Source organism: Hydra vulgaris, chromosome 09 (assembly GCF_038396675.1).
Source record: "Hydra vulgaris chromosome 09, alternate assembly HydraT2T_AEP".
Lineage (NCBI taxonomy): Eukaryota > Metazoa > Cnidaria > Hydrozoa > Anthoathecata > Hydridae > Hydra > Hydra vulgaris.
The window spans coordinates 63153853-63170243 of NC_088928.1; the positions used below are offsets into that span (position 1 = coordinate 63153853).

Sequence of the window (16391 nt, forward strand, 5' to 3'; positions counted from 1 at the left end):
TTTTGAAGATTTAATAAGCCCTTTTGTCATCCAAGGACTTTTAAGGTTTTTGAGTTTATTTAAGCGTTCAAGCTTCGGAAACGCTTTTCTTAGAAACTCGTAAAAGCGTGTATTAAAAGATGGTAAGCTGTGTTAGCATTTTGTTGCTTCGGAACTTTGTTATATTTTTTTCATTTATTTGCCTTTTTGTTATAATGATTGTTTTGCTTTCTTTTTTGTTGCTGACATTGTTAAGTAGAAAAAATATTGGTTTGGAAAGTGATCACTTATGTTAGATTTTATTATTCCGCTTTGAGTGTTACATTTTAAAGTATTATTTATAAATATGTTATCGATTAGGGAAGTGGTTTGGGGAGTTACTTGAGTTGACTTATTTATTAAGGGTACTGCGCCGTGCTGTAAGAGATTATTTAAAAAGCGTTTGACATTGCTAATAGTTTTTTTTTAAAAAGATCCAAGTTAGTATCTCCCATTATGTATAAGTGCTTATTTTTAGATAGTTCTAGGTACTGAAATAAATGTTTTTCGAAATATTTTATATTGCCACCTGATGGTCTATATAAGGCAGTTATATACGCATTTGTTTAACTTTGGTTTGTTGATTCAACCGTGAAAAGTTTGCAGTTTGCGTTTTGTATAGTGAGGCGTTCTACTTTTTTAAAATGTTTTGTATTATCTATGTAGAAACATATTCCTTCGCCAGTGCCTCTACTACAAGTTTGATAGAGAGCTTTATATACTTGCAATTGAAAATTTGAGTTTATGGTATTTTTGTCTTTGCACCATATTTCTAAAAGACATATAACCGTAAATTCATGGCTCATGTCATTTAGCATTTCTTTAATGTTTTCAAAGTTTTTGCTCATGCTGCGTATATTTTTATATTATTCATAATAACAGATAGTCTGGCCAGATGGGCCGTTTTTGCAATATTATAATACTTTTAAACAATAAAATGTTTATTTATCGTGCCAGACTACCAATAAGTGCACAAAAATCTGAAAAAGGGCAAACTCAACAGGTAAACAGTGCTTCGATCATTTCACATTAGATCAAGAATCAGATTTTTTTTTTTGTTAAATCAAGTTTATCGATAATATCAGTTCTTTTCTTGGCGGAGGTGTACTTGATTCACGATGTTAGGGGAGGGTGGCATTTCTCAGTTAATTTTGATTCGAAAACAGCTACAATAAATCGTCATTTTAATCACACGTGAATCAAATACACCTCCGCCCTTTTCATGTTGAAATTGGAGTAGAAACGTTTCAACCAAATTTACTTTCACCAGTGTTTGATAAAAGTCGGAGCATAAATTCAAATGGCACATAACAAATCAGCATTTAAAGAGTGTCTCTTTTATACAGCAAATAAATGCATAAACTGAGATTAAGCAAACGTGTTCTTTAAACAAGTTCATGAATTTTGTTTATAAAAATATTGTTATTGTTACAAACGATCTTTGCTGCAACGTGTTCTACAAATAAGTTGATGAATTCTGTTATGAAAAACATTCTTGTTGTTATAAACGATCTTTGGTGCCTTCCATATATCAGAGATGAGCTTTCAAAGTATTTATTCTTAGAAGATGATACGAAGCTATCATTCAAGTTAATAAAAAGAAGTTATAAAAATTATTTATAGTGAAGTTGAAGTTTTTTTATCCAAAATTTATAGCTGCAGTTCAGAAAGGATTTTTCTCACAGGACTCACCTCTTGTAGGATATAACCTTGCTAATCATATTTAGGAAACAGAAAAAAAAAAAATTTAGTTCAATATTTTGGTGGATACGTTCAATATTTTGGTGGATACGTGGATAGTACATTTTATCTAAGAATACGTTAGTCAATAAAGTTGGCAAAGTTGACTTAATTATTGGCTGGAAAAGTTGCAGAATAAATCAAGATTTTTTTTGAAGAGTGTAATTATAATACTAATAAAAAATGTAATAATTTAAAAAATTTAGATGATCTTTGGTCTGTATTAACTGATGCTTTTATTATTACTATTAACAGAATTAGTATTTAGAAAGTCAACCAAAAAGTTCATGTAAAAGTAAGCTGCCAATTGATGGCAGAATTACTTTAAGATGTTGAGGTTTATCTTATTTTTCAAAAAATTGTTTTTTAATTTGACCAAGATGTTTAAAAAAGTGTCGATTATTCTTCTAGACCATCTTTTGCCACTTTATTTTTGTGTTCGCTCATTATCCTATTCAAAGAAGCTTGTAATCAATTCTATATTGAAAAGAACAAATTTGTTCAGAAAAAAAAATGAAGAAAGAGCTTTTAAACTCCACAAAATAAATATTAGACATTTAATAAAGGTTATTTTGATAGCCAAAAAATTTATCAAAAACATATTCTAGCATTTGAACTGTATTGCAGTATGTTTGAAAGATGCAATATCGTCAGGATTATAAAGTGAAAATCAAATAAAATTGTGTAAATTTTTACTTTAAATAATGAAATCATATAATCTAATTATTAAAGCAATTGGTTTAAACTACTTAAGTAGTTTAGTAGTAAAACTACTTAAGTAGTTTTATTTATAAAAATTTTGAAATATTATTAAGACTTGCAACACTCTTTCTTCACACAACTTCAACCTAATAGGTCTCTTTTTAGCCTATCTGTATATTTTTAAAGATTGACAATGCACCTTTTGATACCCAAATTACCACTAACCTCAAGTTTTTCTTAGAGTCCTCTTTATACGCGCAGTGTATGATATAACCGCAACAAATATACTTCTTTATTTAAGCATTCAAAACTCTATTTACAAATACTAGCGACAAATATGTATGTACGTACGTACGTATGTATGTATGTATGTATGTATGTATGTATGTATGTATGTATGTATGTATGTATGTATGTATGTATGTATGTATGTATGTATGTATGTATGTATGTATGTATGTATGTATGTATGTATGTATGTATGTATGTATGTATGTATGTATGTATGTGTGTATGTATGTATGTATGTATGTATGTATGTATTATTATTAATATTTTTTTCGTCATTTTACATATTTTACAATGTTATCTATAAATTTAAACAAATATATATAATTACAAGCTGACTGGGGCAAGTAGAAGTCAAAGTGTTTTATCATCAAGCCCTTTCGTGAAATACAGAAAAAAACAATAAAATTTTACTTCTTCCAATATTATATAAAAGAGTGAAATTAATAAGTTTAAAAAAAAAAAAAAATTTAAAGGTTAAAAAAGAATTTAAAGTTAAAAAATGAATTAAAAAAAATAAATAAACAAAATAAAAAAGAAAGAAAAAAAAAAAAAAAAAATTGAAATAATTGAAAAAAGTTATTAAAAACAACAAATAAAAAATTACAAATCAGTGCATATTCGTATACATATTTAATACAATATAAAAAAAAAAAATGCATTCAAAATAAAAAATTATTTCCATTTTTTTTAAAAATGAGAGAATGTACGTAATGTTTAAATTTAGTAAGTGTTCTTTTAAATGTATCAATAGATTTTATTTTTTTCTTATTTTTGTCAAGAACCGAATTCCGCATGCGTGGTCCTCGGCATATAGTCGAGAAGTCAGATTTTTTGAGTGATGTATGTATGTATATATATATCGTACACCCAGATCAAGGGTGCCACAAGTCAAAAAGTGTCAAACTGAGAAAATCAGGGTTAAAGTTTTAAGTTTTAATATTTTTTCCAACTAAGAGTGCCATTTGTATCTGTCATTTTGTAAACATTCGTTATAGACTTGTGGTATTTTGTCACCATGTACAACACATAGGATACTATCAAATGACATTCATAACTCAATATCCATAATTTTTGACTTGAGGCACCCTTGATCTGGGTGTGCGATATATATATATATATATATATATATATATATTGTATATATATATATATATATATATATATATATATATATATATATATATATATATATATATATATATATATATATATATATATTGTATATATATATATATATATATATATATATATATATATATATATATATATATATTGTATATATATATACATATATATATATATATATATATATATATATATATGTTGTATATATATATATTGTATATATATATATTGTATGTATATATATATATATATATATATATATATATATATATATATATATATATATAAATATATATATATAAATATATATATATATATATATATATATATATATATAAATATATATATATATATATATATATATATATATATATATATATATATATATATATATATATATATATATATATATATATATATATATATGTATATATAAATATATTGGTTATAATATATTATAACTAAAGATATATTTTTATTTATAATTTATAAAACTTTTCTTCTCGGTTTTTTGTTATAAACATCATCAGAAGAAATATTTCAAATAAAAAACAATTATACTTCTTCCAGAACCAAATATGTAAAAAATAAGACGAGGCATTTGCAAAAATCAAGTATAAAACAACAATTTTCATGTAAATATTCTTCATAAAGAGCCTTTGTTTACAAAAAGTGTGCACGCATTGGTAGGCTGGTTTCTAAAAAAACGCTTACAATAAGATAAACGACAGCGCTCTTAAACTGGCCAGACTATCTATTTTATGACTATGTATAAAAAGTGTTTTGTGACGCATTTATAAATCAAGATAATTCTTCAGTATTATAGTAATTGGACTTAAATGAGTTGTTTTCAAAAAAAAATTTTCCGGGTCGTTCTTGGTCCTTGTTCTTGGTCGTACTGATCAGAAAAAAAATGTTTTCTTTATCAAAAATTTCAAAATATTTTATTCTGTGATCACAGACTAAAAAAACAGACAGAGACAACGAGTTAGCAAAAGCATCGGTAAAAAATACCTCTTATTTCTTATCTTTAAACTTTACATGTATATATATATATATATATATATATATATATATATATATATATATATATATATATATATATATATATATATATATATATATATCAATATATTGAACTTTTTTTTATAATCAGTTAAATTTTTAATTATGGCAATGATAGAAACAAAATATTTTGGAATTTTTGGTAGAGAAAACACTCTTTTTCTAAATAGTACAACCAAGAACAAGGGCCAAGAACAACGACCCGGACAAAGAATATTTTTGAAAACATTTTATTTAAGTCTAATTACTATAGTACTCAAGAGTTATAAAAAATTGATTGCAAGATTTAATGCTCACGTGAGCATCAAATCTTGCAATCAATTTTTGAGTCTTTTCCTGATGATAGATTTTCTTAAAATTTTGCATACATACTCTCGCTTGATGACAATACAATATGCAATAATTATTTTTGTAGTAAGTCAATTAATTTGGTTAATCTTAATTAAGTGTATTTCTTATATGTAAAAAAAAAAATCTTTAAAATAAGTGTATTGTTTCATACTTACTAGCAGTAAGCAACCCATAATACGGGTTATTAGTAATTAAATCATTAATAACAATAAAAACATTATTAACTTGATATATTATCTAAAAAATAAAATTAAATACAAACTTATCTATCAATAATATTTTAGGTTTGACTTCATAACAGCAATGGCATTGCTTATAGTTAGCGACATAAAAAGACTGCATTAACACCAGTTAAGTTCTTTTTAAAATCTGTCACAACACAGCGGTACCAGAAAAGGAAAGTCAAGTAAAGCCTGCCAATACCTAAAAAAAGAAATGAAAATAAAATTTACAATTTTCAATTACTAAAGTATTATTTGCATTTTATTGTTAGTAGAAGAATTAGGATAATAACAGCATAGTTCTATCAACACAAAACACAGTAACAATACCACATTGCATAAGGTATTTGTAAGGACACATTAATGTGTCTCCAGAATAATTAACAAAGAAAAGATTATAAAATGGCTAGACAACACAACGTAATAACACTGGCAAATAACACCAAAACTTAATAAGATATTTTATTAACTAAAATACTTGAAACTAAAGAAATTTTATTTATTACAAATTTGAACAATCAAGGGTTAATTATAGTTAAACAATCTGAACAATTATATCTTAAAAAAGCAAGCAACTCGTATAATATTTCTTATACGTGGTCACTTTCAATTGTAGTATTATAATATACCCAAGAGCTTAGTAATTACATAAGTTTTATCAATTCTCCCTGTACTAATTCTCATTTAAGTCTTATCTAAGAGAGAGAGAGAGAGAGAGAGAGAGAGAGAGAGAGAGAGAGAGAGAGAGAGAGAGAGAGAGAGAGAGAGAGAGAGAGAGAGAGAGACAGACAGAGAGAGAGAGAGAAAGAGAGAGAGGGAGAGGAAGATAAAGTGTTTCCAATTCAGCATGTTAAAAAAAAATTAAAAAGAAAATTAAATAATAGTAACTGGTTATGTTACTAATAAACAAAATATTTTTACCCTAGCTAAAATCAATTTCCAGCATTTCTTAATTAGGTTCCAGCTTCTCTTAAACTTTTGACTAATGATTAATATGATAAATTTCACATAGTAAGTTTACAAAATTAAAACCATGTTTCAACAGTTAGCAAAATAATCAAGTGATGATAAAGGCAATTAAAAAAAAAGAAAAAACATAATTATGTTTGAAATTACAAAAAAAAAAAAATCATTTAAATTTGAAACTGTTATTAATTGTTACTATAAATAGTCAAATTCATACTTTGCTTTGTTCTACAGTGTCTAATATAAAATCAAATTAACAGACATTAACACCGCTTGAAACTGAATTCTGGCAAGTAAGTTTTCTGCTCATTGAGCAGCATTTCTTACATATTAATGACAATTAATTTCATCATGCCTTGATCTATCTCTTTCATTTGGCAACAATTATTTTCAAGTCACCTATCCATCCAGTCGGAATTACGTGACTATACGCAAAATCAAACGTAACCATATTGAATTGGGGGAAAACAAACTATTTTTCTTATACGCCAAGTCAAGAAAACGTAATTTAACAATAACTTTATGTCCTAAAATTACCTTGAAAGTTAATCAAAAGAAAAAGCGGAAATTGTCTGCGACATAAGTCTTTCAGGTGGTTTTAATTTATTTTTACATCCTTTTAAATCTCTGTTTAAACAAAATGTTGCGTTTCATTGCTGTCTACATATTATTTTGGTTATTTTAGGGTACAAAAAGTACTGATATTTCGATTATTAAAATGTAAATTAAAAGTAACCCACCAGTAATAAAAGGTGCTGAACAAACATAAACATTAGAAAGTTTAGAAGACCATTGCCTGTTCAATGCACTTCTATCTACAGCACGATTTATTGTATTCAACCACTTTCTTCGAAGTACTTCATCTTTAGGAAGACTTAAACTCTAGATTTTTTTTATGTTGTTAGTGCAACCTACTGCACAACAACTTTTAAGCATTTTTTTATAAAATTAACTCAGCAAACCGCTAATGATTTTTTAGTTTGTTTTCACCCAATTCAAGATGGTTAATTTTAAAACAACGCTTTTTAATACGGTGTGACGTAACGCCGACTGGATGGATTACCATTTACACTAATACCTTCTTCGAACCTAGTATTATCCATTTCAATTTCACTGTTATCATTAAACATATTACCAGTAATAATACTACTGTTACAACTGAATAATAAATGAACGTAAAAGAATTTTACGAATTGTGATCTTTTCTAATAAATAATAATAAATGCAGAATCTTGTAAAAAAAAATGAAGCAATGCCAGTCAGTATATTTTACTCCAAATTGATATGTATGCATGTATGTTTGTGTGTGTGTGTGTGTGTGTGTTTATATATATATATATATATATATATATATATATATATATATATATATATATATATATATATATATACATATATATATATACATATATATATATATAAATATATATATATATATATATATATATTTATATATATATATATATATTTATATATAGAAATTTATTTATTTTTTCTATTCTAATATATTGTATTAATTAATATTTATTTTTCTTAGACATAAAATATTATGTTTAAGAAAAAATAATATTAATTATTTTTCTTAGACATAATATTTATATAAATACAGAAAAAATCCAATATAAAATAAAACAAAGTGTTAAACTTGCTCAAACCAGTAACAGTTCCAATGTCTACAAATTTTTATTATTAATAACCCTTCTATTTAAAGAAAAACAATTGATTTGAAGTGACTAAAAAGCACTTAGCTCTTTCGAATTGCACTACAAAATAAAACAAATATTGCTTAGCTAAGTGGCCTAGTTCTTAAGAATCTGAAAACAAATAAGTAAAAAACCAAGAACAAACAAACATTTATTAAAACTACAATATTTAGACAAATTAAGTTAAACAGAAAACAACATTAATTCTCCTTGAAAGCTAAGAAAAACCTTTCAGCTCAAATTTGCTTGCAGACCTTGCTTGTTAAACCACGTGAATGAAAAAAGCATTTACAAAAGCCTATAAACTACTTAAAAATTACTTATGCAACATTGAATTTTATTTTTATTTTCTAAAAAAGAACAAAAATAGGTAATAGCATTACAGAAATGTCAATGTTAATAAAATATTAACCGACATAATAAAATAAGCAAAGTTTGAAATAATTGCATTCAATGAATATTAAATTATAATAATTTAATACTTCTTGAAACTTTTTTTTTCTTTTCTTTAATAAATAAATTTAAAAGTAGTAATAAATAATTTGATGATAAAGTATTGGTATAACTCATGAAAAATTGTTAAGCCTCATCCATACCTCCCTACTTACTTTCCATACCCCTACTTACTTTCCATACCCCTACTTACTTTCTTAAAAGTTAAAAATAAGCTCAATAAAAACAAAACTTCGAGAAAAAGGCCGTAAATAAAGTTAAAAGAGTAGCTAATACAAACAAAATATAAACGATTTAAAAAAGTAAAAAGAGTGATTCTTTTAATTTTTTGTCTAATAAAAGTGTAATATACAATTTGCTAAACTATTTTCTATACTTATTTTTTTATAATATGATCTTAATATTGTTATTATAATTTATCTAATATTTCTATTAATAAATATTAGTTAAATTCCAAAAAGTAAAAAGTTTTAATTTGCATAGCTCTCTCTTGATCAAAAGACCGCGTGCATTTTGAGAACGCGCTTTTCAAGATCAGAAAAGCCTAGTAACTAATTAAAACTACTTTAAAAACGAAAGTGAAACGACACTACTACTATTAAATTAGGCGTTGACTTCGTAAACGTCTAAGATTCGAGACCAGCCTCTTCCTAAAGCTTTTTGTTTTTTTTTACACACGCATACAGTCGAGTGTTGATAAAATAAAACAGTAATATCAGAAAAAAATAATTGCAAAATTTGTGGGTTTTAATAACATACAAAAGCATTGGGTTTTAAAAATTCGTTTTTAAATCTACTTGTTTTGGGTATTATTTAATTAAATAATTTTGTCGTACCTTAGACCAACATTTTCAGCATTATTGCGTCTTTCTTTTACTTCAGCCAAAAGTCTTTTCCTTATATTGACAGTCTCATAGGAAAAATCTTCGTTTAAGTAAATCTTTGTACAATTTAGCCTTTATGACTCTTTTAGAATATTTGTTTTATCATTGTATCTTAATAACTTCATTGCTACTGTTCTGGAGCCTCCTTTTTTTCTCACTCCGGTGCGATGAACTCGTTCGATTTCTATTCCATTTAGTCCCAACTTATTTACTAAAAATAATTTAACTTTATCCTCAATTTCATTCCATGTTTCTATCACACTTTCTGGTATTCCGTATATTTTAAAATTATTTATCCTCAATCAATCCTCAAACTTTCTTAGCTTTTCATTTATATTTTGAATTGCATTATTTTCCTCATCTAGCCGCTCGCTGTTTTGTTTGTGGGTTATTGCGATTTTTTTGTCAAAAACTTCATCATGAAAATTTAAGCTCAATTTTATGTCTTCGATATCTTTTACAATTATCTTTATTTTGTTTGCATTTTCTTTAGAGTTTTCTTCTACTTTGTCAAGTCTCTCGTTTATTATTTTTGTATTTGTCCTTAAGATATCTATAAATATTTTTTGTTGTTGTTTAAGCATTTTTTCCATTTCTTTTCTAGATTTCAAAAACATTGCCTTCAGCATTTTTTTTTAATTTATACAACTGTAACTGACATTTTAGATTTATTTTTTATTTTAATAATAATAAGTTTATCTTTTATTTTAATATTTTAAAAATACTTCAGTAGTCAGAGGCGATTCTCCGAATAAAATGAGGGGGGAGGGGAGGGTGAATCCTTTAAAAAGTACCGACTGGCTTTTATAAGGTCCTCAAAACTAAAAATTACACGACTGAATTGTGTCAAATACTCCTCTCCCCCCCTACATACACCCCTTGTAAAATCGCCTCTGTAAGTTGTAATTGATCAATAAATATTTGAAGTGCTGTTAAAAAGCGTCTGTTCACTGCAGCGTTTAAAAAAATTTTTTTAGGTGTATACAAAAACTTGACACATAGTATATCATAAAGATGCTTTTTTTCATTTTTCTTTACATGTACATACAATAACTTGACAGATAGTAAAACATAAATATGATTTTTTTTCATTTTTCTTTACATTCAAGGTGTAAATACTCACTTGACGCATAGTAGAACATACCATGCTTTTTTTTCAATTTTCTTTAAATTACCTTAGATGTGTATATAGTAACTTGACACAGTAGAACATAAATAAGCTTATTTTCATTCTTCTTTACATCTAAGGTGTATACAATAGGCCCATAGGAGCAAAAATTATATTGAAGGAAGACGGGGGGGGGGGGTACTTTGAGGGTGAATCAAAATAAAGCCTTGCAATGTGTATTGAAGGAAATTTTTTTAAATATTCTAATTGATTTAAAAGACAGAAAAAGTAAACCTATAGCTTTTTATGTTTAGGTGAATTTGCTCACATGTTTAAGTTGACATTTAATATCGTATTTGGAGAAACGTTAAAAAATGTTTGAGCGTGTTTCTTTCCAATCAACAAACTCTTTTGCAACTTCAATCATATCGATTGCTCTCTTTATGAGTATTTAATAACACAATATGAATTTGTAAATTGTTATCCACCCAGCGAAAACAGATGACAGGTTGTTTAAGATTAGATGAATCACCAGTCTCATTTACCATGACGGTGTAAAAACCTTCTAACTGGATTTTTGATGAGATATCGGACAATATACTATGTGAAAAAAATAGAAAAAAATTGGGAAAAATAGAAAAAAAAAAAAAAAAAAGGGCAAGAGAAAACATTTATAAATTAAGCGAAAAGTAAAATCAACTAAAAAAAAGAATAAATAAACGTTTTAAAAGAAGAAAAGAAAAAGAAATAAAAGACAGAAAGCAAGAAGTATTGAAAAAAAAAGTCAATGAATGAAATAAGTAAAAAGAATGGAAAAGAAAGAAAAAAACACTGTTTGTACATCGAAAAAAGAACGGCAAATCAAGATTTTTCTATTTTTTCATATATCTCTTCAGTTTTAATTCATATATTTTTTTACTTTCAATTCATATATTTCTTTAGTTTTCTTTCATATATTTTTTAGAATTCTTTATCTATGATTTATTTTTTAGTTATACGGTTATGCGGTCTTGTAGTAATGATTTTTCTTTAGTTTTTTTAGCGTGTAGAGTTTTACTTATTATTTTTTGTTAGTCATATATTGTTTTATTTTTTACTTATTAATTATTTTTTAGTTATGATATATAATTTTTTATACAGTTATATATTATTTGTTTTTTACTTTTATTTTAGCCATTCATTATATATGTTTTATTCGTGTTATATATTTATTATTGCTTTTCCATGCTTTATATAAGGTTACTTTCTATACATATATGTTTGTGTGCCACAAAATTTGAAATCAATTTTTGAAAGCTTTTTTCTCAACCAATTTTGCTCAAATTTTGCACACTTAATCATTTTCGATGACAATACAAGGAAATGGAAAAATTTGACCAAAAAAAGTTAATTAAGATAACAAAAATTTAATTTGTATTTCCCCATACATTTTATTTATTTGATATGAATTGCGTATTACGTCACAAAAATCATTGATTTGCAAATTATTTGCAGTTTCGAAGACAGCAGCGCAGCGATTCAAAACCTATTGTTTTTTAAGTCTTAAGTTATTAAGTTAAAAAACAAAAATTTAAAACGCGCTACTTTTTCCATGCTTTATATAAGGTTACTTTCTATATATATATGTTTGTTTGCCACAAAATTTGAAATCAATTTTTGAAAGCTTTTTTCTCAACCAATTTTGCTCAAATTTTGCACACTTAATCATTTTCGATGACAATACAAGGAAATGGAAAAATTTGACCAAAAAAAGTTAATTAAGTTAACAAAAATTTAATTTGTATTTCCCCATAAGAACACTGAATTAATAAAAAAAAAATTTAAAAACGTAACAGTAATTTTTCCTTCTACAAAAGATAACAAAAAAAGAATTTCTAGGCCCAATAGAATTCTGCTTGCATAAAGCATGGATTTGAAAAAAGAATTTTTTTTTGATTTACTAGTTTATTTATAATTTTATCTTGCTTTTTTTTTTTAAAAAAAAAAGTCTACTTAACGTAGTTTTTTGTTTTGTTTGTAATGTTTGTTGCAACTTTTGTTTTGTTTTGATTTTCTCAGTATTTTTCTGTTTAAATTTTATTTATTTAGTCATAATATTTGCAATTATATTTTATAGTTATAACTATATAATTTGGTTATTATATTATAAGGACTATGATTAATATATTTACTAAATCTTTATAATTTTTTTAGCAGAAATCGTTTTTATGTCATCGTTAGTTGTTACGTTTTGTCATTTTATTACTGTTTGTAACAGTAACTTTGTATGTATAAACGATTGTTCTATGGAAAGTTATACCGATTTATTTATTAATAATTGTTGTAATTACTATACTATTATTACTACTATTAAATAACATGATACTATTTACTATTTACTATTATTTATTATTGTTGTTTATTGTTATTATTATTATTATTGTCATAAGTACTATTTTTATTATTACCATTACTATTTTAATAATTGTCATTAGGTGTTTACTTTATGATAGTAGTTTTTATTAGTTGTAAACAACCTTGAAATTCATTAGAAAGGAACAATCGAAAAATAAACAACGATCCCGTACTTTGTTGGAACCTTCAAAATACGCAATGTTGCCTCTTTATGCGAATGAGAAATCTCATGAGCGCTATATTTCTTTGTGGCTTTTTTCCAATTAATGAATCCTTTTGTTGTGAAAGCAGATTGCTTTTTAGATGAAGAGATAGCATTTAAACGAACAGCTTTAATGCACGTGATGCCATACGCTGAATCAATTTTTGATTAGATTTTAAACAGGAAATGTCAATTAAAAGTGTCATGTTTTTGTTTGTGAAGATGTTTTTCATAAGAAATTAAATTTTTTGCATTTTTGAGGTCCAAAAAACAAAAAGTTGGAAGAAAGGTTTCATAATTGTATTATGTGCACGTTGGCAAATGTAAACATAGTTATCAAATCTATCTGTTGATTGTCCGGTTCTACAACTTGAAATATGTCCATTTGTACGAAGTCTTAAATTATTAATTTTTCCGGTGTATGTAGTTTTCATATTGCCAGCTAGACATAGAAATAGTATATTACATTTTTACTAACGCAAGTTATATGAATCTTTACATTGCATATGGAACCATTTGATGTTGTAAATGTTTTAACTTCTTGAATGTAGATCTTGCCTATATTGCAACAATTATCTTTATATTTAAACAATCCTATTTCTTTACCGATTAAATGGAACTTTGCAAAGGTCAGTAATTTTAACAAACCAATTGGTTGTTTAAATGCAATCACTGGCTGGGTATTTGAAAAAACTTTGCTCATTCATTTAAAGATACATTAAGTGAAAGACTTTTTATAGCAACTTTACAATTCAAGTTGCTATAAAAAGTTATAATTAAGGGAAAGATTTCTTTAAATTGATTTTGGAGAGCTGATCCTTGGAGTTTTGCATTGTGAAAAGCTTTATTGATAATATTATCCGGATATTCACATTCTTTTAGCCATGTTTTTAGTTCTGCTAATTGTTGTTTTTCCTTTTTGTAATCAGATGTAAAAACAATTATTCTTTTAGCCAAATTGAAAGGAAAGTTAATTTTTATGTGATAAGGGACTTTGGGTAATGACTTTTATAATGTACGTAATCATAAGTATTCGTTTCTTTATAATAAATGTCTTTATTTTATTGCTATTTTCAAGAGTTATGTCTAAAAAATTAATTGCATTTTAGGTGTTACCATCTTTTATAAATTTTTTGCCCTGGTCTGTTGTAAAACTGATTAAATTATCTATTTTAGTTAAAGAATTTACAAACTTTACTATATCCAATTATTTTGGCCAGATAATGAAATCGTCATCAGTATATCTATAACAAAACTGTTTTATATCGTTTTCTTCTCCTTAATCTCCTTAATCTCCGTTATCTATTTTCTTCTCCTTGACGCAAGATATAAAATCTAATAATAGTTGTAAAATTAAAACTTATAAAAGAAAAATCAACAAATTTGCTATTCAACAATTTAAAAACTCACTGTCGGCAGAAGAGTGGGATAAGGTATACCATGAATGCAATCTTGGGCACACTAACTGCTTATAATAACTTCGAAAAATTTTTCCTAAAAAGCTATAATATGCACTTCCCAATTAAAGTAAAATTAATAAAAGAAAAACACTTAAAATGTCCATGGATCACCAAAGGTATTAAAAAATCTTCAAAAAAAAAAAAAAACTTTATATTAAATACTTAAAAAATAGAAATGAGGCAAACCTAAATGTTTACAAACAGTATAAAAACTTGTTTGAAAAAATTAAAAAAAATTCAAAGAAAAACTATTACTCAAATAAAATAAAGAACACAAATGGTGATATTAAGAAAAATTGGGATATCATGGAAGAAATAATTGTGATAAAAACCTGCAAAATAAATAGTTTACCTGCTCAAATTGTCATAGATAATAAAGAGTATGACAATAATAATGCAATTTCAGAAAAATTTAATAGTTTTTTTGTCAACATAGACCCAAATCTAGCTTCAAAAGTCAATTGTCCAAACAACTCATTTGAAACTTATCTAACTAGTGTCAACAACGAATTAATATTTAAAGAACTAAAAATTGATGAACTCGAAAATGCAATAAACTCTCCTAAAACAAACAAGTCTCCAGGTATAGATGACATTTGCAGTAATATTGTGGTCAATGTTTTTTCGGAGATACGCAAACCTTATTTCGAAATATTTAAATCATGAATTATAACAGGAACTGTACCAGATAAATTAAAAGTAGCTGAAATTGTACCTATTTTTAAAACCGGTGAAACATTTCTAATAAACAATTACAGGCCAATCTCAATACTTTTCCAACCTTTTCTAAAATACTTGAAAGAATAATCTTCAATAGATTATATGAATACCTAACTCAAAACAAGTTCTTAAATAAAAAACAATTCGGCTTTCAAGCACAGCACTCAACAGAACATGCAATTTTAGATTTAGTTAATAGCATAAGTGATTCTTTTAATAAAAAGCAATTTGTATTAGGAACTTTTATAGACCTATCCAAAGCATTTGACACAATTAATCATGATATTTTACTAAAAAAATTGGAAAAATACGGAATAAAAAATACTAGCCTAGATTGGTTTAAAAGTTATCTGTGCAACAGACAACAATGTGTTATTTCGAACGATAATAAATATTCTAATTTACTGAAAATAAAATGCGGAGTTCCCCAAGGTTCCATTCTTAGTCCTCTTTTATTTTTAATTTATATTAACGATCTTCCACAATCACTAAAAAAACTTGATGCAATAATGTTTGCTGATGACACAAATTTATTTTATTCATCAGCATCAATTGAAAATCTCTTTGAATCTGCAAATGATGACCTTGAGAGTCTAAACATTTGGTTTAAAGTAAATAAATTATCTTTAAATTAAGAAAAAACAAAATAAATCTTGTTTCATTCCAACCAGCAAAAAAACAAAATACCAAGCATGCTACCATTACTAAAAATTGATAACATAAACATCGAAAGAACTGAAAGTATAAAATTTCTTGGGATAATTATTGACGAAACGATTTCTTGGAAACCCCATATAAAAACATTAAATACAAAAATATCAAAAAGTATCGGCATACTTTACAAAGTCAAAACTATACTTTCCCAGGAGAATCTGAAAGTTCTCTACTTTTCTTATATACAAAGTTATCTAACATATGCTAATATTGCCTGGGGAAGTACAAATAAATCTAAATTAAGTTCTCTATATACACACCAAAAACACGCATC

The 16391-nt window shown here is 25.7% G+C and overlaps 1 protein-coding gene across 3 annotated transcripts in view; it reads left to right on the forward strand.

Annotated features, from left to right (window-relative positions):
• The window catches only part of LOC136084917 (4-galactosyl-N-acetylglucosaminide 3-alpha-L-fucosyltransferase 9-like), a 52658-nt gene that overhangs the window by 30776 nt on the left and 5491 nt on the right, over positions 1–16391 (forward strand). The window contains exon 5 of one of the 3 annotated variants that reach the window (XR_010640945.1): positions 10942–11989. The exons of the other annotated variants lie outside the window; for them this stretch is intronic. The gene's annotated coding sequence lies outside the window, so the exon portion shown is untranslated. Of the gene's footprint in view, positions 1–10941; positions 11990–16391 lie in introns of those variants that run through there. 3 annotated transcript variants of the gene reach the window in all.